Here is a 25,550-nt window from a genome sequence, read left to right as displayed (position 1 = left end):
AGAAAGTTTTTAGCAGAGGGTAAGGAACTGGGATTGAAACCAAGGTCAAAGCTGTGCGGAAGAGAAGAATGGAAAGCAGTAGTACAAATAATAGATATGAACATATAGATGCAGCATGGGAAGCAAAGCAGGGAAGAGAAAGAGAGAACATTCCAGGAAATGCCCAGGAGATAGATAATAGCACAACTAAAAGGGAAGAATGAAATTCAAAGCATGCCCAGAAAAGTGTTTGAAGGTCCCACCAGTCATTTATGCTTATTATTGTGTGTCTTTACTTTCAAAGTACAGGGTGGATCCTTTTACGATCCCTCTCTTGTATTTCAGCAGACACAGATAGTTGAGAAGTCTTTTCTCACATAGCTGGCAAAAGCTTGCGCTTTTACTTGCTGGCAGCCTGGGAATGACAGCTTGGTCCTTGGAAGAAAAATCAAGCAAAATTAGCAGAGGATGGTTTCGATCCATCGACCTCTGGGTTATGGGCCCAGCACGCTTCCGCTGCGCCACTCTGCTCCGTTGTGAAAGTGCTCTCTTTATGCAAATAAGGAGCATTCAGCAGAGTAGAGTGGGATTGGTCGGGCTCTCACCTCATTTGCCTAAGTATATCGCAAGGCATGCTGGGTGCAGAAAAACTTAATCTTCCCCTCTCACAATCAGTCATAACTGAAAGCCAGACACTCTCAGGCACTAGCCGTTTCAAACATTTATCAAGACAGCAGCTCTTGAACCCTCTATATCTCTCTCTGTGATACTAGCGCTAACATGCTCAGGATTTGGCTTTACCTGGGAGCCAGAGATCTACCCGGTGAGGGCTTGCCCGGTGTGAGGCTTTTGAGCGTTTGGGAGCGTTCGGGACGTTGGACAGGAAACTATGCAAATTTCAAGCATCCAACCTTCCTGCTGCAGTGAGAGGCTCTTTCCATGGACATCTGCCTCTTGGATTCCTCTCAACTTGCCTTCTGATAAAACATTTTGTGAGCTGCAGTTACCTTCGACAGCTACGAGGTGGCGCTACATTCAGGTCAGAGCACAAGTATGCAAAAATGTTACGGACTTTGGCCAGATTTATCGGTGGGTCTTGCATATTTTTTTCAGAGGCTAGAAATTGCCTAGAAATGCTTTTTAACATAGAGATGCTGGAGGTATAATGTCTGGTCGGGCCTCAGCCCTTTCATTGCCTGCCCAAAATAACATATTTATTACCAGCACATGTGAATGGCGACTCTGCTTTATGAAACTTATCATATATTAGGACAATGAATATAGCAGAAGGGGCGATTGAGATGTTTGCCTACGTATTTTTTAATTTCTATATATATGGCTGATTAATCTGTTCATGATATTTCCATTTTGTGACATGTTGAACTAAAATATATCCTGCTTGCAGAATACATAAGTATTTGCACTGCGTTGGCCGGGAATCGAACCCGGGTCAACTGCATGGAAGGCAGCTATGCTCACCACTATACCACCAACGCCCTCTGTCATTTATGCTTATTATTGTGTCTCTTTACTTTCAAAGTAAAGGGTGGATCCTTTGACGATCCCTCTCTTGTATTTCAGCAGACACAGATAGTTGAGAAGTCTTTTCTCACATAGCTGGCGCAAGCTTGCGCTTTTCCTTTCTGGCAGCGTGGAAATGACAGCTTGGTCCTTGGAAGGAAAATAAAGCAAATTTAGCAGAGGATGGTTTCGATCCATCGACCTCTGGGTTATGGGCCCAGCACGCTTCCGCTGCGCCACTCTGCTCCTCTGTGAAAGTGTTCTCTTTATGCAGATGAGGAGCATTCAGTGGAGTGACGTGGGCGTTCGGGACGTGAGAGGACGTTGGACAGGAAACTATGCAAATTTGAAGCATCCAACCTTCCTGCTGTAGTCAGAGGCTCTTTCTATGGACATCTGCCTCTTGGATTCCTCTCAACTTGCCCTCTTATGAAACATTTTGTGAGCTGCAGTTACCTCCGATGGCTACAAGGTGGCGCTACATTCAGGTGAGAGCACAAGTATGCCCAAAATGTTAGTGACTTTTGCCAGATTTATCGGTGGATCTTGCATATTTTTTTCAGAGGCTAGATATTGCCTAGAAATGCTTTTTAACATAGAGATGCTGGAGTTATAATGTCTGGTCGGGCCTCAGCCCTTTCATTGTCTGCCCACTGTAACATATTTATTACCAGCACATGTGAGTGGTGACTCTGCTTTATGGAACTTATCATATATTAGGGCAATGAATATAGCAGAAGGGGCGATCGAGATGTTTGCCTACGTATTTGTTTATTTTTTTATATCTGGCTGATTAATCTGTTCATGATATTTCCATTTTGTGACATATTGCATTAAAATATATCCAGCTTGCAGAATATATAAGTATTTGTACTGCGTTGGCCGGGAATCGAACCCGGGTCAACTGCTTGGAAGGAAGCTATGCTCACCACTATACCACCAACGCCCTATGATCTGTATGCTCTCGGTTCTAAACATTACGACCCTGAGTGCAATGTCTATCTTGCACCAGCTTCAACGGTGCATTTGGTTTAGATACCAACATGAAAAGCAGTAGAAAGTTTTTAGCAGAGGGTAAGGAACTGGGATTGAAACCAAGGTCAAAGCTGTGCGGAAGAGAAGAATGGAAAGCAGTAGTACAAATAATAGATATGAACATATAGATGCAGCATGGGAAGCAAAGCAGGGAAGAGAAAGAGAGAACATTCCAGGAAATGCCCAGGAGATAGATAATAGCACAACTAAAAGGGAAGAATGAAATTCAAAGCATGCCCAGAAAAGTGTTTGAAGGTCCCACCAGTCATTTATGCTTATTATTGTGTGTCTTTACTTTCAAAGTACAGGGTGGATCCTTTTACGATCCCTCTCTTGTATTTCAGCAGACACAGATAGTTGAGAAGTCTTTTCTCACATAGCTGGCAAAAGCTTGCGCTTTTACTTGCTGGCAGCCTGGGAATGACAGCTTGGTCCTTGGAAGAAAAATCAAGCAAAATTAGCAGAGGATGGTTTCGATCCATCGACCTCTGGGTTATGGGCCCAGCACGCTTCCGCTGCGCCACTCTGCTCCGTTGTGAAAGTGCTCTCTTTATGCAAATAAGGAGCATTCAGCAGAGTAGAGTGGGATTGGTCGGGCTCTCACCTCATTTGCCTAAGTATATCGCAAGGCATGCTGGGTGCAGAAAAACTTAATCTTCCCCTCTCACAATCAGTCATAACTGAAAGCCAGACACTCTCAGGCACTAGCCGTTTCAAACATTTATCAAGACAGCAGCTCTTGAACCCTCTATATCTCTCTCTGTGATACTAGCGCTAACATGCTCAGGATTTGGCTTTACCTGGGAGCCAGAGATCTACCCGGTGAGGGCTTGCCCGGTGTGAGGCTTTTGAGCGTTTGGGAGCGTTCGGGACGTTGGACAGGAAACTATGCAAATTTCAAGCATCCAACCTTCCTGCTGCAGTGAGAGGCTCTTTCCATGGACATCTGCCTCTTGGATTCCTCTCAACTTGCCTTCTGATAAAACATTTTGTGAGCTGCAGTTACCTTCGACAGCTACGAGGTGGCGCTACATTCAGGTCAGAGCACAAGTATGCAAAAATGTTACGGACTTTGGCCAGATTTATCGGTGGGCCTTGCATATTTTTTTCAGAGGCTAGAAATTGCCTAGAAATGCTTTTTAACATAGAGATGCTGGAGGTATAATGTCTGGTCGGGCCTCAGCCCTTTCATTGCCTGCCCAAAATAACATATTTATTACCAGCACATGTGAATGGCGACTCTGCTTTATGAAACTTATCATATATTAGGACAATGAATATAGCAGAAGGGGCGATTGAGATGTTTGCCTACGTATTTTTTAATTTCTATATATATGGCTGATTAATCTGTTCATGATATTTCCATTTTGTGACATGTTGAACTAAAATATATCCTGCTTGCAGAATACATAAGTATTTGCACTGCGTTGGCCGGGAATCGAACCCGGGTCAACTGCATGGAAGGCAGCTATGCTCACCACTATACCACCAACGCCCTCTGTCATTTATGCTTATTATTGTGTCTCTTTACTTTCAAAGTAAAGGGTGGATCCTTTGACGATCCCTCTCTTGTATTTCAGCAGACACAGATAGTTGAGAAGTCTTTTCTCACATAGCTGGCGCAAGCTTGCGCTTTTCCTTTCTGGCAGCGTGGAAATGACAGCTTGGTCCTTGGAAGGAAAATAAAGCAAATTTAGCAGAGGATGGTTTCGATCCATCGACCTCTGGGTTATGGGCCCAGCACGCTTCCGCTGCGCCACTCTGCTCCTCTGTGAAAGTGTTCTCTTTATGCAGATGAGGAGCATTCAGTGGAGTGACGTGGGCGTTCGGGACGTGAGAGGACGTTGGACAGGAAACTATGCAAATTTGAAGCATCCAACCTTCCTGCTGTAGTCAGAGGCTCTTTCTATGGACATCTGCCTCTTGGATTCCTCTCAACTTGCCCTCTTATGAAACATTTTGTGAGCTGCAGTTACCTCCGATGGCTACAAGGTGGCGCTACATTCAGGTGAGAGCACAAGTATGCCCAAAATGTTAGTGACTTTTGCCAGATTTATCGGTGGATCTTGCATATTTTTTTCAGAGGCTAGATATTGCCTAGAAATGCTTTTTAACATAGAGATGCTGGAGTTATAATGTCTGGTCGGGCCTCAGCCCTTTCATTGTCTGCCCACTGTAACATATTTATTACCAGCACATGTGAGTGGTGACTCTGCTTTATGGAACTTATCATATATTAGGGCAATGAATATAGCAGAAGGGGCGATCGAGATGTTTGCCTACGTATTTGTTTATTTTTTTATATCTGGCTGATTAATCTGTTCATGATATTTCCATTTTGTGACATATTGCATTAAAATATATCCAGCTTGCAGAATATATAAGTATTTGTACTGCGTTGGCCGGGAATCGAACCCGGGTCAACTGCTTGGAAGGCAGCTATGCTCACCACTATACCACCAACGCCCTATGATCTGTATGCTCTCGGTTCTAAACATTACGACCCTGAGTGCAATGTCTATCTTGCACCAGCTTCAACGGTGCATTTGGTTTAGATACCAACATGAAAAGCAGTAGAAAGTTTTTAGCAGAGGGTAAGGAACTGGGATTGAAACCAAGGTCAAAGCTGTGCGGAAGAGAAGAATGGAAAGCAGTAGTACAAATAATAGATATGAACATATAGATGCAGCATGGGAAGCAAAGCAGGGAAGAGAAAGAGAGAACATTCCAGGAAATGCCCAGGAGATAGACAATAGCACAACTAAAAGGGAAGAATGAAATTCAAAGCATGCCCAGAAAAGTGTTTGAAGGTCCCACCAGTCATTTATGCTTATTATTGTGTGTCTTTACTTTCAAAGTACAGGGTGGATCCTTTTACGATCCCTCTCTTGTATTTCAGCAGACACAGATAGTTGAGAAGTCTTTTCTCACATAGCTGGCAAAAGCTTGCGCTTTTACTTGCTGGCAGCCTGGGAATGACAGCTTGGTCCTTGGAAGAAAAATCAAGCAAAATTAGCAGAGGATGGTTTCGATCCATCGACCTCTGGGTTATGGGCCCAGCACGCTTCCGCTGCGCCACTCTGCTCCGTTGTGAAAGTGTTCTCTTTATGCAAATAAGGAGCATTCAGCAGAGTAGAGTGGGATTGGTCGGGCTCTCACCTCATTTGCCTAAGTATATCGCAAGGCATGCTGGGTGCAGAAAAACTTAATCTTCCCCTCTCACAATCAGTCATAACTGAAAGCCAGACACTCTCAGGCACTAGCCGTTTCAAACATTTATCAAGACAGCAGCTCTTGAACCCTCTATATCTCTCTCTGTGATACTAGCGCTAACATGCTCAGGATTTGGCTTTACCTGGGAGCCAGAGATCTACCCGGTGAGGGCTTGCCCGGTGTGAGGCTTTTGAGCGTTTGGGAGCGTTCGGGACGTTGGACAGGAAACTATGCAAATTTCAAGCATCCAACCTTCCTGCTGCAGTGAGAGGCTCTTTCCATGGACATCTGCCTCTTGGATTCCTCTCAACTTGCCTTCTGATAAAACATTTTGTGAGCTGCAGTTACCTTCGACAGCTACGAGGTGGCGCTACATTCAGGTCAGAGCACAAGTATGCAAAAATGTTACGGACTTTGGCCAGATTTATCGGTGGGTCTTGCATATTTTTTTCAGAGGCTAGAAATTGCCTAGAAATGCTTTTTAACATAGAGATGCTGGAGGTATAATGTCTGGTCGGGCCTCAGCCCTTTCATTGCCTGCCCAAAATAACATATTTATTACCAGCACATGTGAATGGCGACTCTGCTTTATGAAACTTATCATATATTAGGACAATGAATATAGCAGAAGGGGCGATTGAGATGTTTGCCTACGTATTTTTTAATTTCTATATATATGGCTGATTAATCTGTTCATGATATTTCCATTTTGTGACATGTTGAACTAAAATATATCCTGCTTGCAGAATACATAAGTATTTGCACTGCGTTGGCCGGGAATCGAACCCGGGTCAACTGCTTGGAAGGCAGCTATGCTCACCACTATACCACCAACGCCCTCTGTCATTTATGCTTATTATTGTGTCTCTTTACTTTCAAAGTAAAGGGTGGATCCTTTGACGATCCCTCTCTTGTATTTCAGCAGACACAGATAGTTGAGAAGTCTTTTCTCACATAGCTGGCGCAAGCTTGCGCTTTTCCTTTCTGGCAGCGTGGAAATGACAGCTTGGTCCTTGGAAGGAAAATAAAGCAAATTTAGCAGAGGATGGTTTCGATCCATCGACCTCTGGGTTATGGGCCAAGCACGCTTCCGCTGCGCCACTCTGCTCCTCTGTGAAAGTGTTCTCTTTATGCAGATGAGGAGCATTCAGTGGAGTGACGTGGGCGTTCGGGACGTGAGAGGACGTTGGACAGGAAACTATGCAAATTTGAAGCATCCAACCTTCCTGCTGTAGTCAGAGGCTCTTTCTATGGACATCTGCCTCTTGGATTCCTCTCAACTTGCCCTCTTATGAAACATTTTGTGAGCTGCAGTTACCTCCGATGGCTACAAGGTGGCGCTACATTCAGGTGAGAGCACAAGTATGCCCAAAATGTTAGTGACTTTTGCCAGATTTATCGGTGGATCTTGCATATTTTTTTCAGAGGCTAGATATTGCCTAGAAATGCTTTTTAACATAGAGATGCTGGAGTTATAATGTCTGGTCGGGCCTCAGCCCTTTCATTGTCTGCCCACTGTAACATATTTATTACCAGCACATGTGAGTGGTGACTCTGCTTTATGGAACTTATCATATATTAGGGCAATGAATATAGCAGAAGGGGCGATCGAGATGTTTGCCTACGTATTTGTTTATTTTTTTATATCTGGCTGATTAATCTGTTCATGATATTTCCATTTTGTGACATATTGCATTAAAATATATCCAGCTTGCAGAATATATAAGTATTTGTACTGCGTTGGCCGGGAATCGAACCCGGGTCAACTGCTTGGAAGGCAGCTATGCTCACCACTATACCACCAACGCCCTATGATCTGTATGCTCTCGGTTCTAAACATTACGACCCTGAGTGCAATGTCTATCTTGCACCAGCTTCAACGGTGCATTTGGTTTAGATACCAACATGAAAAGCAGTAGAAAGTTTTTAGCAGAGGGTAAGGAACTGGGATTGAAACCAAGGTCAAAGCTGTGCGGAAGAGAAGAATGGAAAGCAGTAGTACAAATAATAGATATGAACATATAGATGCAGCATGGGAAGCAAAGCAGGGAAGAGAAAGAGAGAACATTCCAGGAAATGCCCAGGAGATAGACAATAGCACAACTAAAAGGGAAGAATGAAATTCAAAGCATGCCCAGAAAAGTGTTTGAAGGTCCCACCAGTCATTTATGCTTATTATTGTGTGTCTTTACTTTCAAAGTACAGGGTGGATCCTTTTACGATCCCTCTCTTGTATTTCAGCAGACACAGATAGTTGAGAAGTCTTTTCTCACATAGCTGGCAAAAGCTTGCGCTTTTACTTGCTGGCAGCCTGGGAATGACAGCTTGGTCCTTGGAAGAAAAATCAAGCAAAATTAGCAGAGGATGGTTTCGATCCATCGACCTCTGGGTTATGGGCCCAGCACGCTTCCGCTGCGCCACTCTGCTCCGTTGTGAAAGTGTTCTCTTTATGCAAATAAGGAGCATTCAGCAGAGTAGAGTGGGATTGGTCGGGCTCTCACCTCATTTGCCTAAGTATATCGCAAGGCATGCTGGGTGCAGAAAAACTTAATCTTCCCCTCTCACAATCAGTCATAACTGAAAGCCAGACACTCTCAGGCACTAGCCGTTTCAAACATTTATCAAGACAGCAGCTCTTGAACCCTCTATATCTCTCTCTGTGATACTAGCGCTAACATGCTCAGGATTTGGCTTTACCTGGGAGCCAGAGATCTACCCGGTGAGGGCTTGCCCGGTGTGAGGCTTTTGAGCGTTTGGGAGCGTTCGGGACGTTGGACAGGAAACTATGCAAATTTCAAGCATCCAACCTTCCTGCTGCAGTGAGAGGCTCTTTCCATGGACATCTGCCTCTTGGATTCCTCTCAACTTGCCTTCTGATAAAACATTTTGTGAGCTGCAGTTACCTTCGACAGCTACGAGGTGGCGCTACATTCAGGTCAGAGCACAAGTATGCAAAAATGTTACGGACTTTGGCCAGATTTATCGGTGGGTCTTGCATATTTTTTTCAGAGGCTAGAAATTGCCTAGAAATGCTTTTTAACATAGAGATGCTGGAGGTATAATGTCTGGTCGGGCCTCAGCCCTTTCATTGCCTGCCCAAAATAACATATTTATTACCAGCACATGTGAATGGCGACTCTGCTTTATGAAACTTATCATATATTAGGACAATGAATATAGCAGAAGGGGCGATTGAGATGTTTGCCTACGTATTTTTTAATTTCTATATATATGGCTGATTAATCTGTTCATGATATTTCCATTTTGTGACATGTTGAACTAAAATATATCCTGCTTGCAGAATACATAAGTATTTGCACTGCGTTGGCCGGGAATCGAACCCGGGTCAACTGCTTGGAAGGCAGCTATGCTCACCACTATACCACCAACGCCCTCTGTCATTTATGCTTATTATTGTGTCTCTTTACTTTCAAAGTAAAGGGTGGATCCTTTGACGATCCCTCTCTTGTATTTCAGCAGACACAGATAGTTGAGAAGTCTTTTCTCACATAGCTGGCGCAAGCTTGCGCTTTTCCTTTCTGGCAGCGTGGAAATGACAGCTTGGTCCTTGGAAGGAAAATAAAGCAAATTTAGCAGAGGATGGTTTCAATCCATCGACCTCTGGGTTATGGGCCCAGCACGCTTCCGCTGCGCCACTCTGCTCCTCTGTGAAAGTGTTCTCTTTATGCAGATGAGGAGCATTCGGTGGAGTGACGTGGGCGTTCGGGACGTGAGAGGACGTTGGACAGGAAACTATGCAAATTTGAAGCATCCAACCTTCCTGCTGTAGTCAGAGGCTCTTTCTATGGACATCTGCCTCTTGGATTCCTCTCAACTTGCCCTCTTATGAAACATTTTGTGAGCTGCAGTTACTTCCGATGGCTACAAGGTGGCGCTACATTCAGGTGAGAGCACAAGTATGCCCAAAATGTTAGTGACTTTTGCCAGATTTATCGGTGGATCTTGCATATTTTTTTCAGAGGCTAGATATTGCCTAGAAATGCTTTTTAACATAGAGATGCTGGAGTTATAATGTCTGGTCGGGCCTCAGCCCTTTCATTGTCTGCCCACTGTAACATATTTATTACCAGCACATGTGAGTGGTGACTCTGCTTTATGGAACTTATCATATATTAGGGCAATGAATATAGCAGAAGGGGCGATTGAGATGTTTGCCTACGTATTTGTTTATTTTTTTATATCTGGCTGATTAATCTGTTCATGATATTTCCATTTTGTGACATATTGCATTAAAATATATCCAGCTTGCAGAATATATAAGTATTTGTACTGCGTTGGCCGGGAATCGAACCCGGGTCAACTGCTTGGAAGGCAGCTATGCTCACCACTATACCACCAACGCCCTATGATCTGTATGCTCTCGGTTCTAAACATTACGACCCTGAGTGCAATGTCTATCTTGCACCAGCTTCAACGGTGCATTTGGTTTAGATACCAACATGAAAAGCAGTAGAAAGTTTTTAGCAGAGGGTAAGGAACTGGGATTGAAACCAAGGTCAAAGCTGTGCGGAAGAGAAGAATGGAAAGCAGTAGTACAAATAATAGATATGAACATATAGATGCAGCATGGGAAGCAAAGCAGGGAAGAGAAAGAGAGAACATTCCAGGAAATGCCCAGGAGATAGATAATAGCACAACTAAAAGGGAAGAATGAAATTCAAAGCATGCCCAGAAAAGTGTTTGAAGGTCCCACCAGTCATTTATGCTTATTATTGTGTGTCTTTACTTTCAAAGTACAGGGTGGATCCTTTTACGATCCCTCTCTTGTATTTCAGCAGACACAGATAGTTGAGAAGTCTTTTCTCACATAGCTGGCAAAAGCTTGCGCTTTTACTTGCTGGCAGCCTGGGAATGACAGCTTGGTCCTTGGAAGAAAAATCAAGCAAAATTAGCAGAGGATGGTTTCGATCCATCGACCTCTGGGTTATGGGCCCAGCACGCTTCCGCTGCGCCACTCTGCTCCGTTGTGAAAGTGCTCTCTTTATGCAAATAAGGAGCATTCAGCAGAGTAGAGTGGGATTGGTCGGGCTCTTACCTCATTTGCCTAAGTATATCGCAAGGCATGCTGGGTGCAGAAAAACTTAATCTTCCCCTCTCACAATCAGTCATAACTGAAAGCCAGACACTCTCAGGCACTAGCCGTTTCAAACATTTATCAAGACAGCAGCTCTTGAACCCTCTATATCTCTCTCTGTGATACTAGCGCTAACATGCTCAGGATTTGGCTTTACCTGGGAGCCAGAGATCTACCCGGTGAGGGCTTGCCCGGTGTGAGGCTTTTGAGCGTTTGGGAGCGTTCGGGACGTTGGACAGGAAACTATGCAAATTTCAAGCATCCAACCTTCCTGCTGCAGTGAGAGGCTCTTTCCATGGACATCTGCCTCTTGGATTCCTCTCAACTTGCCTTCTGATAAAACATTTTGTGAGCTGCAGTTACCTTCGACAGCTACGAGGTGGCGCTACATTCAGGTCAGAGCACAAGTATGCAAAAATGTTACGGACTTTGGCCAGATTTATCGGTGGGTCTTGCATATTTTTTTCAGAGGCTAGAAATTGCCTAGAAATGCTTTTTAACATAGAGATGCTGGAGGTATAATGTCTGGTCGGGCCTCAGCCCTTTCATTGCCTGCCCAAAATAACATATTTATTACCAGCACATGTGAATGGCGACTCTGCTTTATGAAACTTATCATATATTAGGACAATGAATATAGCAGAAGGGGCGATTGAGATGTTTGCCTACGTATTTTTTAATTTCTATATATATGGCTGATTAATCTGTTCATGATATTTCCATTTTGTGACATGTTGAACTAAAATATATCCTGCTTGCAGAATACATAAGTATTTGCACTGCGTTGGCCGGGAATCGAACCCGGGTCAACTGCATGGAAGGCAGCTATGCTCACCACTATACCACCAACGCCCTCTGTCATTTATGCTTATTATTGTGTCTCTTTACTTTCAAAGTAAAGGGTGGATCCTTTGACGATCCCTCTCTTGTATTTCAGCAGACACAGATAGTTGAGAAGTCTTTTCTCACATAGCTGGCGCAAGCTTGCGCTTTTCCTTTCTGGCAGCGTGGAAATGACAGCTTGGTCCTTGGAAGGAAAATAAAGCAAATTTAGCAGAGGATGGTTTCGATCCATCGACCTCTGGGTTATGGGCCCAGCACGCTTCCGCTGCGCCACTCTGCTCCTCTGTGAAAGTGTTCTCTTTATGCAGATGAGGAGCATTCAGTGGAGTGACGTGGGCGTTCGGGACGTGAGAGGACGTTGGACAGGAAACTATGCAAATTTGAAGCATCCAACCTTCCTGCTGTAGTCAGAGGCTCTTTCTATGGACATCTGCCTCTTGGATTCCTCTCAACTTGCCCTCTTATGAAACATTTTGTGAGCTGCAGTTACCTCCGATGGCTACAAGGTGGCGCTACATTCAGGTGAGAGCACAAGTATGCCCAAAATGTTAGTGACTTTTGCCAGATTTATCGGTGGATCTTGCATATTTTTTTCAGAGGCTAGATATTGCCTAGAAATGCTTTTTAACATAGAGATGCTGGAGTTATAATGTCTGGTCGGGCCTCAGCCCTTTCATTGTCTGCCCACTGTAACATATTTATTACCAGCACATGTGAGTGGTGACTCTGCTTTATGGAACTTATCATATATTAGGGCAATGAATATAGCAGAAGGGGCGATCGAGATGTTTGCCTACGTATTTGTTTATTTTTTTATATCTGGCTGATTAATCTGTTCATGATATTTCCATTTTGTGACATATTGCATTAAAATATATCCAGCTTGCAGAATATATAAGTATTTGTACTGCGTTGGCCGGGAATCGAACCCGGGTCAACTGCTTGGAAGGAAGCTATGCTCACCACTATACCACCAACGCCCTATGATCTGTATGCTCTCGGTTCTAAACATTACGACCCTGAGTGCAATGTCTATCTTGCACCAGCTTCAACGGTGCATTTGGTTTAGATACCAACATGAAAAGCAGTAGAAAGTTTTTAGCAGAGGGTAAGGAACTGGGATTGAAACCAAGGTCAAAGCTGTGCGGAAGAGAAGAATGGAAAGCAGTAGTACAAATAATAGATATGAACATATAGATGCAGCATGGGAAGCAAAGCAGGGAAGAGAAAGAGAGAACATTCCAGGAAATGCCCAGGAGATAGATAATAGCACAACTAAAAGGGAAGAATGAAATTCAAAGCATGCCCAGAAAAGTGTTTGAAGGTCCCACCAGTCATTTATGCTTATTATTGTGTGTCTTTACTTTCAAAGTACAGGGTGGATCCTTTTACGATCCCTCTCTTGTATTTCAGCAGACACAGATAGTTGAGAAGTCTTTTCTCACATAGCTGGCAAAAGCTTGCGCTTTTACTTGCTGGCAGCCTGGGAATGACAGCTTGGTCCTTGGAAGAAAAATCAAGCAAAATTAGCAGAGGATGGTTTCGATCCATCGACCTCTGGGTTATGGGCCCAGCACGCTTCCGCTGCGCCACTCTGCTCCGTTGTGAAAGTGCTCTCTTTATGCAAATAAGGAGCATTCAGCAGAGTAGAGTGGGATTGGTCGGGCTCTCACCTCATTTGCCTAAGTATATCGCAAGGCATGCTGGGTGCAGAAAAACTTAATCTTCCCCTCTCACAATCAGTCATAACTGAAAGCCAGACACTCTCAGGCACTAGCCGTTTCAAACATTTATCAAGACAGCAGCTCTTGAACCCTCTATATCTCTCTCTGTGATACTAGCGCTAACATGCTCAGGATTTGGCTTTACCTGGGAGCCAGAGATCTACCCGGTGAGGGCTTGCCCGGTGTGAGGCTTTTGAGCGTTTGGGAGCGTTCGGGACGTTGGACAGGAAACTATGCAAATTTCAAGCATCCAACCTTCCTGCTGCAGTGAGAGGCTCTTTCCATGGACATCTGCCTCTTGGATTCCTCTCAACTTGCCTTCTGATAAAACATTTTGTGAGCTGCAGTTACCTTCGACAGCTACGAGGTGGCGCTACATTCAGGTCAGAGCACAAGTATGCAAAAATGTTACGGACTTTGGCCAGATTTATCGGTGGGTCTTGCATATTTTTTTCAGAGGCTAGAAATTGCCTAGAAATGCTTTTTAACATAGAGATGCTGGAGGTATAATGTCTGGTCGGGCCTCAGCCCTTTCATTGCCTGCCCAAAATAACATATTTATTACCAGCACATGTGAATGGCGACTCTGCTTTATGAAACTTATCATATATTAGGACAATGAATATAGCAGAAGGGGCGATTGAGATGTTTGCCTACGTATTTTTTAATTTCTATATATATGGCTGATTAATCTGTTCATGATATTTCCATTTTGTGACATGTTGAACTAAAATATATCCTGCTTGCAGAATACATAAGTATTTGCACTGCGTTGGCCGGGAATCGAACCTGGGTCAACTGCATGGAAGGCAGCTATGCTCACCACTATACCACCAACGCCCTCTGTCATTTATGCTTATTATTGTGTCTCTTTACTTTCAAAGTAAAGGGTGGATCCTTTGACGATCCCTCTCTTGTATTTCAGCAGACACAGATAGTTGAGAAGTCTTTTCTCACATAGCTGGCGCAAGCTTGCGCTTTTCCTTTCTGGCAGCGTGGAAATGACAGCTTGGTCCTTGGAAGGAAAATAAAGCAAATTTAGCAGAGGATGGTTTCGATCCATCGACCTCTGGGTTATGGGCCCAGCACGCTTCCGCTGCGCCACTCTGCTCCTCTGTGAAAGTGTTCTCTTTATGCAGATGAGGAGCATTCAGTGGAGTGACGTGGGCGTTCGGGACGTGAGAGGACGTTGGACAGGAAACTATGCAAATTTGAAGCATCCAACCTTCCTGCTGTAGTCAGAGGCTCTTTCTATGGACATCTGCCTCTTGGATTCCTCTCAACTTGCCCTCTTATGAAACATTTTGTGAGCTGCAGTTACCTCCGATGGCTACAAGGTGGCGCTACATTCAGGTGAGAGCACAAGTATGCCCAAAATGTTAGTGACTTTTGCCAGATTTATCGGTGGATCTTGCATATTTTTTTCAGAGGCTAGATATTGCCTAGAAATGCTTTTTAACATAGAGATGCTGGAGTTATAATGTCTGGTCGGGCCTCAGCCCTTTCATTGTCTGCCCACTGTAACATATTTATTACCAGCACATGTGAGTGGTGACTCTGCTTTATGGAACTTATCATATATTAGGGCAATGAATATAGCAGAAGGGGCGATCGAGATGTTTGCCTACGTATTTGTTTATTTTTTTATATCTGGCTGATTAATCTGTTCATGATATTTCCATTTTGTGACATATTGCATTAAAATATATCCAGCTTGCAGAATATATAAGTATTTGTACTGCGTTGGCCGGGAATCGAACCCGGGTCAACTGCTTGGAAGGCAGCTATGCTCACCACTATACCACCAACGCCCTATGATCTGTATGCTCTCGGTTCTAAACATTACGACCCTGAGTGCAATGTCTATCTTGCACCAGCTTCAACGGTGCATTTGGTTTAGATACCAACATGAAAAGCAGTAGAAAGTTTTTAGCAGAGGGTAAGGAACTGGGATTGAAACCAAGGTCAAAGCTGTGCGGAAGAGAAGAATGGAAAGCAGTACTACAAATAATAGATATGAACATATAGATGCAGCATGGGAAGCAAAGCAGGGAAGAGAAAGAGAGAACATTCCAGGAAATGCCCAGGAGATAGACAATAGCACAACTAAAAGGGAAGAATGAAATTCAAAGCATGCCCAGAAAAGTGTTTGAAGGTCCCACCAGTCATTTATGCTTATTATTGTGTGTCTTTACTTTCAAAGTACAGGGTGGATCCTTTTACGATCCCTCTCTTGTATTTCAGCAGACACAGATAGTTGAGAAGTCTTTTCTCACATAGCTGGCAAAAGCTTGCGCTTTTACTTGCTGGCAGCCTGGGAATGACAGCTTGGTCCTTGGAAGAAAAATCAAGCAAAATTAGCAGAGGATGGTTTCGATCCATCGACCTCTGGGTTATGGGCCCAGCACGCTTCCGCTGCGCCACTCTGCTCCGTTGTGAAAGTGTTCTCTTTATGCAAATAAGGAGCATTCAGCAGAGTAGAGTGGGATTGGTCGGGCTCTCACCTCATTTGCCTAAGTATATCGCAAGGCATGCTGGGTGCAGAAAAACTTAATCTTCCCCTCTCACAATCAGTCATAACTGAAAGCCAGACACTCTCAGGCACTAGCCGTTTCAAACATTTATCAAGACAGCAGCTCTTGAACCCTCTATATCTCTCTCTGTGATACTAGCGCTAACATGCTCAGGATTTGGCTTTACCTGGGAGCCAGAGATCTACCCGGTGAGGGCTTGCCCGGTGTGAGGCTTTTGAGCGTTTGGGAGCGTTCGGGACGTTGGACAGGAAACTATGCAAATTTCAAGCATCCAACCTTCCTGCTGCAGTGAGAGGCTCTTTCCATGGACATCTGCCTCTTGGATTCCTCTCAACTTGCCTTCTGATAAAACATTTTGTGAGCTGCAGTTACCTTCGACAGCTACGAGGTGGCGCTACATTCAGGTCAGAGCACAAGTATGCAAAAATGTTACGGACTTTGGCCAGATTTATCGGTGGGTCTTGCATATTTTTTTCAGAGGCTAGAAATTGCCTAGAAATGCTTTTTAACATAGAGATGCTGGAGGTATAATGTCTGGTCGGGCCTCAGCCCTTTCATTGCCTGCCCAAAATAACATATTTATTACCAGCACATGTGAATGGCGACTCTGCTTTATGAAACTTATCATATATTAGGACAATGAATATAGCAGAAGGGGCGATTGAGATGTTTGCCTACGTATTTTTTAATTTCTATATATATGGCTGATTAATCTGTTCATGATATTTCCATTTTGTGACATGTTGAACTAAAATATATCCTGCTTGCAGAATACATAAGTATTTGCACTGCGTTGGCCGGGAATCGAACCCGGGTCAACTGCTTGGAAGGCAGCTATGCTCACCACTATACCACCAACGCCCTCTGTCATTTATGCTTATTATTGTGTCTCTTTACTTTCAAAGTAAAGGGTGGATCCTTTGACGATCCCTCTCTTGTATTTCAGCAGACACAGATAGTTGAGAAGTCTTTTCTCACATAGCTGGCGCAAGCTTGCGCTTTTCCTTTCTGGCAGCGTGGAAATGACAGCTTGGTCCTTGGAAGGAAAATAAAGCAAATTTAGCAGAGGATGGTTTCGATCCATCGACCTCTGGGTTATGGGCCCAGCACGCTTCCGCTGCGCCACTCTGCTCCTCTGTGAAAGTGTTCTCTTTATGCAGATGAGGAGCATTCAGTGGAGTGACGTGGGCGTTCGGGACGTGAGAGGACGTTGGACAGGAAACTATGCAAATTTGAAGCATCCAACCTTCCTGCTGTAGTCAGAGGCTCTTTCTATGGACATCTGCCTCTTGGATTCCTCTCAACTTGCCCTCTTATGAAACATTTTGTGAGCTGCAGTTACCTCCGATGGCTACAAGGTGGCGCTACATTCAGGTGAGAGCACAAGTATGCCCAAAATGTTAGTGACTTTTGCCAGATTTATCGGTGGATCTTGCATATTTTTTTCAGAGGCTAGATATTGCCTAGAAATGCTTTTTAACATAGAGATGCTGGAGTTATAATGTCTGGTCGGGCCTCAGCCCTTTCATTGTCTGCCCACTGTAACATATTTATTACCAGCACATGTGAGTGGTGACTCTGCTTTATGGAACTTATCATATATTAGGGCAATGAATATAGCAGAAGGGGCGATCGAGATGTTTGCCTACGTATTTGTTTATTTTTTTATATCTGGCTGATTAATCTGTTCATGATATTTCCATTTTGTGACATATTGCATTAAAATATATCCAGCTTGCAGAATATATAAGTATTTGTACTGCGTTGGCCGGGAATCGAACCCGGGTCAACTGCTTGGAAGGCAGCTATGCTCACCACTATACCACCAACGCCCTATGATCTGTATGCTCTCGGTTCTAAACATTACGACCCTGAGTGCAATGTCTATCTTGCACCAGCTTCAACGGTGCATTTGGTTTAGATACCAACATGAAAAGCAGTAGAAAGTTTTTAGCAGAGGGTAAGGAACTGGGATTGAAACCAAGGTCAAAGCTGTGCGGAAGAGAAGAATGGAAAGCAGTAGTACAAATAATAGATATGAACATATAGATGCAGCATGGGAAGCAAAGCAGGGAAGAGAAAGAGAGAACATTCCAGGAAATGCCCAGGAGATAGACAATAGCACAACTAAAAGGGAAGAATGAAATTCAAAGCATGCCCAGAAAAGTGTTTGAAGGTCCCACCAGTCATTTATGCTTATTATTGTGTGTCTTTACTTTCAAAGTACAGGGTGGATCCTTTTACGATCCCTCTCTTGTATTTCAGCAGACACAGATAGTTGAGAAGTCTTTTCTCACATAGCTGGCAAAAGCTTGCGCTTTTACTTGCTGGCAGCCTGGGAATGACAGCTTGGTCCTTGGAAGAAAAATCAAGCAAAATTAGCAGAGGATGGTTTCGATCCATCGACCTCTGGGTTATGGGCCCAGCACGCTTCCGCTGCGCCACTCTGCTCCGTTGTGAAAGTGTTCTCTTTATGCAAATAAGGAGCATTCAGCAGAGTAGAGTGGGATTGGTCGGGCTCTCACCTCATTTGCCTAAGTATATCGCAAGGCATGCTGGGTGCAGAAAAACTTAATCTTCCCCTCTCACAATCAGTCATAACTGAAAGCCAGACACTCTCAGGCACTAGCCGTTTCAAACATTTATCAAGACAGCAGCTCTTGAACCCTCTATATCTCTCTCTGTGATACTAGCGCTAACATGCTCAGGATTTGGCTTTACCTGGGAGCCAGAGATCTACCCGGTGAGGGCTTGCCCGGTGTGAGGCTTTTGAGCGTTTGGGAGCGTTCGGGACGTTGGACAGGAAACTATGCAAATTTCAAGCATCCAACCTTCCTGCTGCAGTGAGAGGCTCTTTCCATGGACATCTGCCTCTTGGATTCCTCTCAACTTGCCTTCTGATAAAACATTTTGTGAGCTGCAGTTACCTTCGACAGCTACGAGGTGGCGCTACATTCAGGTCAGAGCACAAGTATGCAAAAATGTTACGGACTTTGGCCAGATTTATCGGTGGGTCTTGCATATTTTTTTCAGAGGCTAGAAATTGCCTAGAAATGCTTTTTAACATAGAGATGCTGGAGGTATAATGTCTGGTCGGGCCTCAGCCCTTTCATTGCCTGCCCAAAATAACATATTTATTACCAGCACATGTGAATGGCGACTCTGCTTTATGAAACTTATCATATATTAGGACAATGAATATAGCAGAAGGGGCGATTGAGATGTTTGCCTACGTATTTTTTAATTTCTATATATATGGCTGATTAATCTGTTCATGATATTTCCATTTTGTGACATGTTGAACTAAAATATATCCTGCTTGCAGAATACATAAGTATTTGCACTGCGTTGGCCGGGAATCGAACCCGGGTCAACTGCATGGAAGGCAGCTATGCTCACCACTATACCACCAACGCCCTCTGTCATTTATGCTTATTATTGTGTCTCTTTACTTTCAAAGTAAAGGGTGGATCCTTTGACGATCCCTCTCTTGTATTTCAGCAGACACAGATAGTTGAGAAGTCTTTTCTCACATAGCTGGCGCAAGCTTGCGCTTTTCCTTTCTGGCAGCGTGGAAATGACAGCTTGGTCCTTGGAAGGAAAATAAAGCAAATTTAGCAGAGGATGGTTTCGATCCATCGACCTCTGGGTTATGGGCCCAGCACGCTTCCGCTGCGCCACTCTGCTCCTCTGTGAAAGTGTTCTCTTTATGCAGATGAGGAGCATTCAGTGGAGTGACGTGGGCGTTCGGGACGTGAGAGGACGTTGGACAGGAAACTATGCAAATTTGAAGCATCCAACCTTCCTGCTGTAGTCAGAGGCTCTTTCTATGGACATCTGCCTCTTGGATTCCTCTCAACTTGCCCTCTTATGAAACATTTTGTGAGCTGCAGTTACCTCCGATGGCTACAAGGTGGCGCTACATTCAGGTGAGAGCACAAGTATGCCCAAAATGTTAGTGACTTTTGCCAGATTTATCGGTGGATCTTGCATATTTTTTTCAGAGGCTAGATATTGCCTAGAAATGCTTTTTAACATAGAGATGCTGGAGTTATAATGTCTGGTCGGGCCTCAGCCCTTTCATTGTCTGCCCACTGTAACATATTTATTACCAGCACATGTGAGTGGTGACTCTGCTTTATGGAACTTATCATATATTAGGGCAATGAATATAGCAGAAGGGGCGATCGAGATGTTTGCCTACGTATTTGTTTATTTTTTTATATCTGGCTGATTAATCTGTTCATGATATTTCCATTTTGTGACATATTGCATTAAAATATATCCAGCTTGCAGAATATATAAGTATTTGTACTGCGTTGGCCGGGAATCGAACCCGGGTCAACTGCTTGGAAGGAAGCTATGCTCACCACTATACCACCAACGCCCTATGATCTGTATGCTCTCGGTTCTAAACATTACGACCCTGAGTGCAATGTCTATCTTGCACCAGCTTCAACGGTGCATTTGGTTTAGATACCAACATGAAAAGCAGTAGAAAGTTTTTAGCAGAGGGTAAGGAACTGGGATTGAAACCAAGGTCAAAGCTGTGCGGAAGAGAAGAATGGAAAGCAGTAGTACAAATAATAGATATGAACATATAGATGCAGCATGGGAAGCAAAGCAGGGAAGAGAAAGAGAGAACATTCCAGGAAATGCCCAGGAGATAGATAATAGCACAACTAAAAGGGAAGAATGAAATTCAAAGCATGCCCAGAAAAGTGTTTGAAGGTCCCACCAGTCATTTATGCTTATTATTGTGTGTCTTTACTTTCAAAGTACAGGGTGGATCCTTTTACGATCCCTCTCTTGTATTTCAGCAGACACAGATAGTTGAGAAGTCTTTTCTCACATAGCTGGCAAAAGCTTGCGCTTTTACTTGCTGGCAGCCTGGGAATGACAGCTTGGTCCTTGGAAGAAAAATCAAGCAAAATTAGCAGAGGATGGTTTCGATCCATCGACCTCTGGGTTATGGGCCCAGCACGCTTCCGCTGCGCCACTCTGCTCCGTTGTGAAAGTGCTCTCTTTATGCAAATAAGGAGCATTCAGCAGAGTAGAGTGGGATTGGTCGGGCTCTCACCTCATTTGCCTAAGTATATCGCAAGGCATGCTGGGTGCAGAAAAACTTAATCTTCCCCTCTCACAATCAGTCATAACTGAAAGCCAGACACTCTCAGGCACTAGCCGTTTCAAACATTTATCAAGACAGCAGCTCTTGAACCCTCTATATCTCTCTCTGTGATACTAGCGCTAACATGCTCAGGATTTGGCTTTACCTGGGAGCCAGAGATCTACCCGGTGAGGGCTTGCCCGGTGTGAGGCTTTTGAGCGTTTGGGAGCGTTCGGGACGTTGGACAGGAAACTATGCAAATTTCAAGCATCCAACCTTCCTGCTGCAGTGAGAGGCTCTTTCCATGGACATCTGCCTCTTGGATTCCTCTCAACTTGCCTTCTGATAAAACATTTTGTGAGCTGCAGTTACCTTCGACAGCTACGAGGTGGCGCTACATTCAGGTCAGAGCACAAGTATGCAAAAATGTTACGGACTTTGGCCAGATTTATCGGTGGGTCTTGCATATTTTTTTCAGAGGCTAGAAATTGCCTAGAAATGCTTTTTAACATAGAGATGCTGGAGGTATAATGTCTGGTCGGGCCTCAGCCCTTTCATTGCCTGCCCAAAATAACATATTTATTACCAGCACATGTGAATGGCGACTCTGCTTTATGAAACTTATCATATATTAGGACAATGAATATAGCAGAAGGGGCGATTGAGATGTTTGCCTACGTATTTTTTAATTTCTATATATATGGCTGATTAATCTGTTCATGATATTTCCATTTTGTGACATGTTGAACTAAAATATATCCTGCTTGCAGAATACATAAGTATTTGCACTGCGTTGGCCGGGAATCGAACCCGGGTCAACTGCATGGAAGGCAGCTATGCTCACCACTATACCACCAACGCCCTCTGTCATTTATGCTTATTATTGTGTCTCTTTACTTTCAAAGTAAAGGGTGGATCCTTTGACGATCCCTCTCTTGTATTTCAGCAGACACAGATAGTTGAGAAGTCTTTTCTCACATAGCTGGCGCAAGCTTGCGCTTTTCCTTTCTGGCAGCGTGGAAATGACAGCTTGGTCCTTGGAAGGAAAATAAAGCAAATTTAGCAGAGGATGGTTTCGATCCATCGACCTCTGGGTTATGGGCCCAGCACGCTTCCGCTGCGCCACTCTGCTCCTCTGTGAAAGTGTTCTCTTTATGCAGATGAGGAGCATTCAGTGGAGTGACGTGGGCGTTCGGGACGTGAGAGGACGTTGGACAGGAAACTATGCAAATTTGAAGCATCCAACCTTCCTGCTGTAGTCAGAGGCTCTTTCTATGGACATCTGCCTCTTGGATTCCTCTCAACTTGCCCTCTTATGAAACATTTTGTGAGCTGCAGTTACCTCCGATGGCTACAAGGTGGCGCTACATTCAGGTGAGAGCACAAGTATGCCCAAAATGTTAGTGACTTTTGCCAGATTTATCGGTGGATCTTGCATATTTTTTTCAGAGGCTAGATATTGCCTAGAAATGCTTTTTAACATAGAGATGCTGGAGTTATAATGTCTGGTCGGGCCTCAGCCCTTTCATTGTCTGCCCACTGTAACATATTTATTACCAGCACATGTGAGTGGTGACTCTGCTTTATGGAACTTATCATATATTAGGGCAATGAATATAGCAGAAGGGGCGATCGAGATGTTTGCCTACGTATTTGTTTATTTTTTTATATCTGGCTGATTAATCTGTTCATGATATTTCCATTTTGTGACATATTGCATTAAAATATATCCAGCTTGCAGAATATATAAGTATTTGTACTGCGTTGGCCGGGAATCGAACCCGGGTCAACTGCTTGGAAGGCAGCTATGCTCACCACTATACCACCAACGCCCTATGATCTGTATGCTCTCGGTTCTAAACATTACGACCCTGAGTGCAATGTCTATCTTGCACCAGCTTCAACGGTGCATTTGGTTTAGATACCAACATGAAAAGCAGTAGAAAGTTTTTAGCAGAGGGTAAGGAACTGGGATTGAAACCAAGGTCAAAGCTGTGCGGAAGAGAAGAATGGAAAGCAGTAGTACAAATAATAGATATGAACATATAGATGCAGCATGGGAAGCAAAGCAGGGAAGAGAAAGAGAGAACATTCCAGGAAATGCCCAGGAGATAGACAATAGCACAACTAAAAGGGAAGAATGAAATTCAAAGCATGCCCAGAAAAGTGTTTGAAGGTCCCACCAGTCATTTATGCTTATTATTGTGTGTCTTTACTTTCAAAGTACAGGGTGGATCCTTTTACGATCCCTCTCTTGTATTTCAGCAGACACAGATAGTTGAGAAGTCTTTTCTCACATAGCTGGCAAAAGCTTGCGCTTTTACTTGCTGGCAGCCTGGGAATGACAGCTTGGTCCTTGGAAGAAAAATCAAGCAAAATTAGCAGAGGATGGTTTCGATCCATCGACCTCTGGGTTATGGGCCCAGCACGCTTCCGCTGCGCCACTCTGCTCCGTTGTGAAAGTGTTCTCTTTATGCAAATAAGGAGCATTCAGCAGAGTAGAGTGGGATTGGTCGGGCTCTCACCTCATTTGCCTAAGTATATCGCAAGGCATGCTGGGTGCAGAAAAACTTAATCTTCCCCTCTCACAATCAGTCATAACTGAAAGCCAGACACTCTCAGGCACTAGCCGTTTCAAACATTTATCAAGACAGCAGCTCTTGAACCCTCTATATCTCTCTCTGTGATACTAGCGCTAACATGCTCAGGATTTGGCTTTACCTGGGAGCCAGAGATCTACCCGGTGAGGGCTTGCCCGGTGTGAGGCTTTTGAGCGTTTGGGAGCGTTCGGGACGTTGGACAGGAAACTATGCAAATTTCAAGCATCCAACCTTCCTGCTGCAGTGAGAGGCTCTTTCCATGGACATCTGCCTCTTGGATTCCTCTCAACTTGCCTTCTGATAAAACATTTTGTGAGCTGCAGTTACCTTCGACAGCTACGAGGTGGCGCTACATTCAGGTCAGAGCACAAGTATGCAAAAATGTTACGGACTTTGGCCAGATTTATCGGTGGGTCTTGCATATTTTTTTCAGAGGCTAGAAATTGCCTAGAAATGCTTTTTAACATAGAGATGCTGGAGGTATAATGTCTGGTCGGGCCTCAGCCCTTTCATTGCCTGCCCAAAATAACATATTTATTACCAGCACATGTGAATGGCGACTCTGCTTTATGAAACTTATCATATATTAGGACAATGAATATAGCAGAAGGGGCGATTGAGATGTTTGCCTACGTATTTTTTAATTTCTATATATATGGCTGATTAATCTGTTCATGATATTTCCATTTTGTGACATGTTGAACTAAAATATATCCTGCTTGCAGAATACATAAGTATTTGCACTGCGTTGGCCGGGAATCGAACCCGGGTCAACTGCTTGGAAGGCAGCTATGCTCACCACTATACCACCAACGCCCTCTGTCATTTATGCTTATTATTGTGTCTCTTTACTTTCAAAGTAAAGGGTGGATCCTTTGACGATCCCTCTCTTGTATTTCAGCAGACACAGATAGTTGAGAAGTCTTTTCTCACATAGCTGGCGCAAGCTTGCGCTTTTCCTTTCTGGCAGCGTGGAAATGACAGCTTGGTCCTTGGAAGGAAAATAAAGCAAATTTAGCAGAGGATGGTTTCGATCCATCGACCTCTGGGTTATGGGCCCAGCACGCTTCCGCTGCGCCACTCTGCTCCTCTGTGAAAGTGTTCTCTTTATGCAGATGAGGAGCATTCAGTGGAGTGACGTGGGCGTTCGGGACGTGAGAGGACGTTGGACAGGAAACTATGCAAATTTGAAGCATCCAACCTTCCTGCTGTAGTCAGAGGCTCTTTCTATGGACATCTGCCTCTTGGATTCCTCTCAACTTGCCCTCTTATGAAACATTTTGTGAGCTGCAGTTACCTCCGATGGCTACAAGGTGGCGCTACATTCAGGTGAGAGCACAAGTATGCCCAAAATGTTAGTGACTTTTGCCAGATTTATCGGTGGATCTTGCATATTTTTTTCAGAGGCTAGATATTGCCTAGAAATGCTTTTTAACATAGAGATGCTGGAGTTATAATGTCTGGTCGGGCCTCAGCCCTTTCATTGTCTGCCCACTGTAACATATTTATTACCAGCACATGTGAGTGGTGACTCTGCTTTATGGAACTTATCATATATTAGGGCAATGAATATAGCAGAAGGGGCGATCGAGATGTTTGCCTACGTATTTGTTTATTTTTTTATATCTGGCTGATTAATCTGTTCATGATATTTCCATTTTGTGACATATTGCATTAAAATATATCCAGCTTGCAGAATATATAAGTATTTGTACTGCGTTGGCCGGGAATCGAACCCGGGTCAACTGCTTGGAAGGCAGCTATGCTCACCACTATACCACCAACGCCCTATGATCTGTATGCTCTCGGTTCTAAACATTACGACCCTGAGTGCAATGTCTATCTTGCACCAGCTTCAACGGTGCATTTGGTTTAGATACCAACATGAAAAGCAGT

The 25,550-nt window shown here is 44.0% G+C and overlaps 18 non-coding genes across 18 annotated transcripts; all 18 read right to left on the bottom strand.

Annotated features, from left to right (window-relative positions):
* Window positions 1-1,403: 1,403 nt before the first annotated feature.
* TRNAG-UCC (transfer RNA glycine (anticodon UCC)) lies at window positions 1,404-1,475 on the bottom strand. The gene has a single exon. It is a non-coding gene; the product is annotated as a tRNA-Gly (tRNA).
* Window positions 1,476-2,374: 899 nt separating this feature from the next.
* TRNAG-UCC (transfer RNA glycine (anticodon UCC)) lies at window positions 2,375-2,446 on the bottom strand. The gene has a single exon. It is a non-coding gene; the product is annotated as a tRNA-Gly (tRNA).
* A 1,512-nt stretch (window positions 2,447-3,958) lies between these two features.
* On the bottom strand, window positions 3,959-4,030 carry TRNAG-UCC (transfer RNA glycine (anticodon UCC)). The gene has a single exon. It is a non-coding gene; the product is annotated as a tRNA-Gly (tRNA).
* Window positions 4,031-4,929: 899 nt separating this feature from the next.
* On the bottom strand, window positions 4,930-5,001 carry TRNAG-UCC (transfer RNA glycine (anticodon UCC)). Its single transcript has one exon. It is a non-coding gene; the product is annotated as a tRNA-Gly (tRNA).
* Window positions 5,002-6,513: 1,512 nt separating this feature from the next.
* Window positions 6,514-6,585, bottom strand: TRNAG-UCC (transfer RNA glycine (anticodon UCC)). The gene has a single exon. It is a non-coding gene; the product is annotated as a tRNA-Gly (tRNA).
* Window positions 6,586-7,484: 899 nt separating this feature from the next.
* On the bottom strand, window positions 7,485-7,556 carry TRNAG-UCC (transfer RNA glycine (anticodon UCC)). The gene has a single exon. It is a non-coding gene; the product is annotated as a tRNA-Gly (tRNA).
* A 1,512-nt stretch (window positions 7,557-9,068) lies between these two features.
* Window positions 9,069-9,140, bottom strand: TRNAG-UCC (transfer RNA glycine (anticodon UCC)). The gene has a single exon. It is a non-coding gene; the product is annotated as a tRNA-Gly (tRNA).
* Window positions 9,141-10,039: 899 nt separating this feature from the next.
* Window positions 10,040-10,111, bottom strand: TRNAG-UCC (transfer RNA glycine (anticodon UCC)). The gene has a single exon. It is a non-coding gene; the product is annotated as a tRNA-Gly (tRNA).
* Window positions 10,112-11,623: 1,512 nt separating this feature from the next.
* Window positions 11,624-11,695, bottom strand: TRNAG-UCC (transfer RNA glycine (anticodon UCC)). The gene has a single exon. It is a non-coding gene; the product is annotated as a tRNA-Gly (tRNA).
* Window positions 11,696-14,178: 2,483 nt separating this feature from the next.
* On the bottom strand, window positions 14,179-14,250 carry TRNAG-UCC (transfer RNA glycine (anticodon UCC)). The gene has a single exon. It is a non-coding gene; the product is annotated as a tRNA-Gly (tRNA).
* An 899-nt stretch (window positions 14,251-15,149) lies between these two features.
* On the bottom strand, window positions 15,150-15,221 carry TRNAG-UCC (transfer RNA glycine (anticodon UCC)). Its single transcript has one exon. It is a non-coding gene; the product is annotated as a tRNA-Gly (tRNA).
* Window positions 15,222-16,733: 1,512 nt separating this feature from the next.
* Window positions 16,734-16,805, bottom strand: TRNAG-UCC (transfer RNA glycine (anticodon UCC)). Its single transcript has one exon. It is a non-coding gene; the product is annotated as a tRNA-Gly (tRNA).
* An 899-nt stretch (window positions 16,806-17,704) lies between these two features.
* Window positions 17,705-17,776, bottom strand: TRNAG-UCC (transfer RNA glycine (anticodon UCC)). Its single transcript has one exon. It is a non-coding gene; the product is annotated as a tRNA-Gly (tRNA).
* Window positions 17,777-19,288: 1,512 nt separating this feature from the next.
* On the bottom strand, window positions 19,289-19,360 carry TRNAG-UCC (transfer RNA glycine (anticodon UCC)). Its single transcript has one exon. It is a non-coding gene; the product is annotated as a tRNA-Gly (tRNA).
* Window positions 19,361-21,843: 2,483 nt separating this feature from the next.
* TRNAG-UCC (transfer RNA glycine (anticodon UCC)) lies at window positions 21,844-21,915 on the bottom strand. Its single transcript has one exon. It is a non-coding gene; the product is annotated as a tRNA-Gly (tRNA).
* Window positions 21,916-22,814: 899 nt separating this feature from the next.
* TRNAG-UCC (transfer RNA glycine (anticodon UCC)) lies at window positions 22,815-22,886 on the bottom strand. Its single transcript has one exon. It is a non-coding gene; the product is annotated as a tRNA-Gly (tRNA).
* Window positions 22,887-24,398: 1,512 nt separating this feature from the next.
* TRNAG-UCC (transfer RNA glycine (anticodon UCC)) lies at window positions 24,399-24,470 on the bottom strand. The gene has a single exon. It is a non-coding gene; the product is annotated as a tRNA-Gly (tRNA).
* Window positions 24,471-25,369: 899 nt separating this feature from the next.
* On the bottom strand, window positions 25,370-25,441 carry TRNAG-UCC (transfer RNA glycine (anticodon UCC)). The gene has a single exon. It is a non-coding gene; the product is annotated as a tRNA-Gly (tRNA).
* Between the last annotated feature and the right edge of the window lie 109 nt (window positions 25,442-25,550).

This window comes from Lissotriton helveticus, chromosome 11, assembly GCF_964261635.1.
Source record: "Lissotriton helveticus chromosome 11, aLisHel1.1, whole genome shotgun sequence".
In the NCBI taxonomy this organism is placed as follows: Eukaryota; Metazoa; Chordata; class Amphibia; order Caudata; family Salamandridae; genus Lissotriton; species Lissotriton helveticus.
This window is presented reverse-complemented; position numbering and strand designations above follow the sequence as displayed.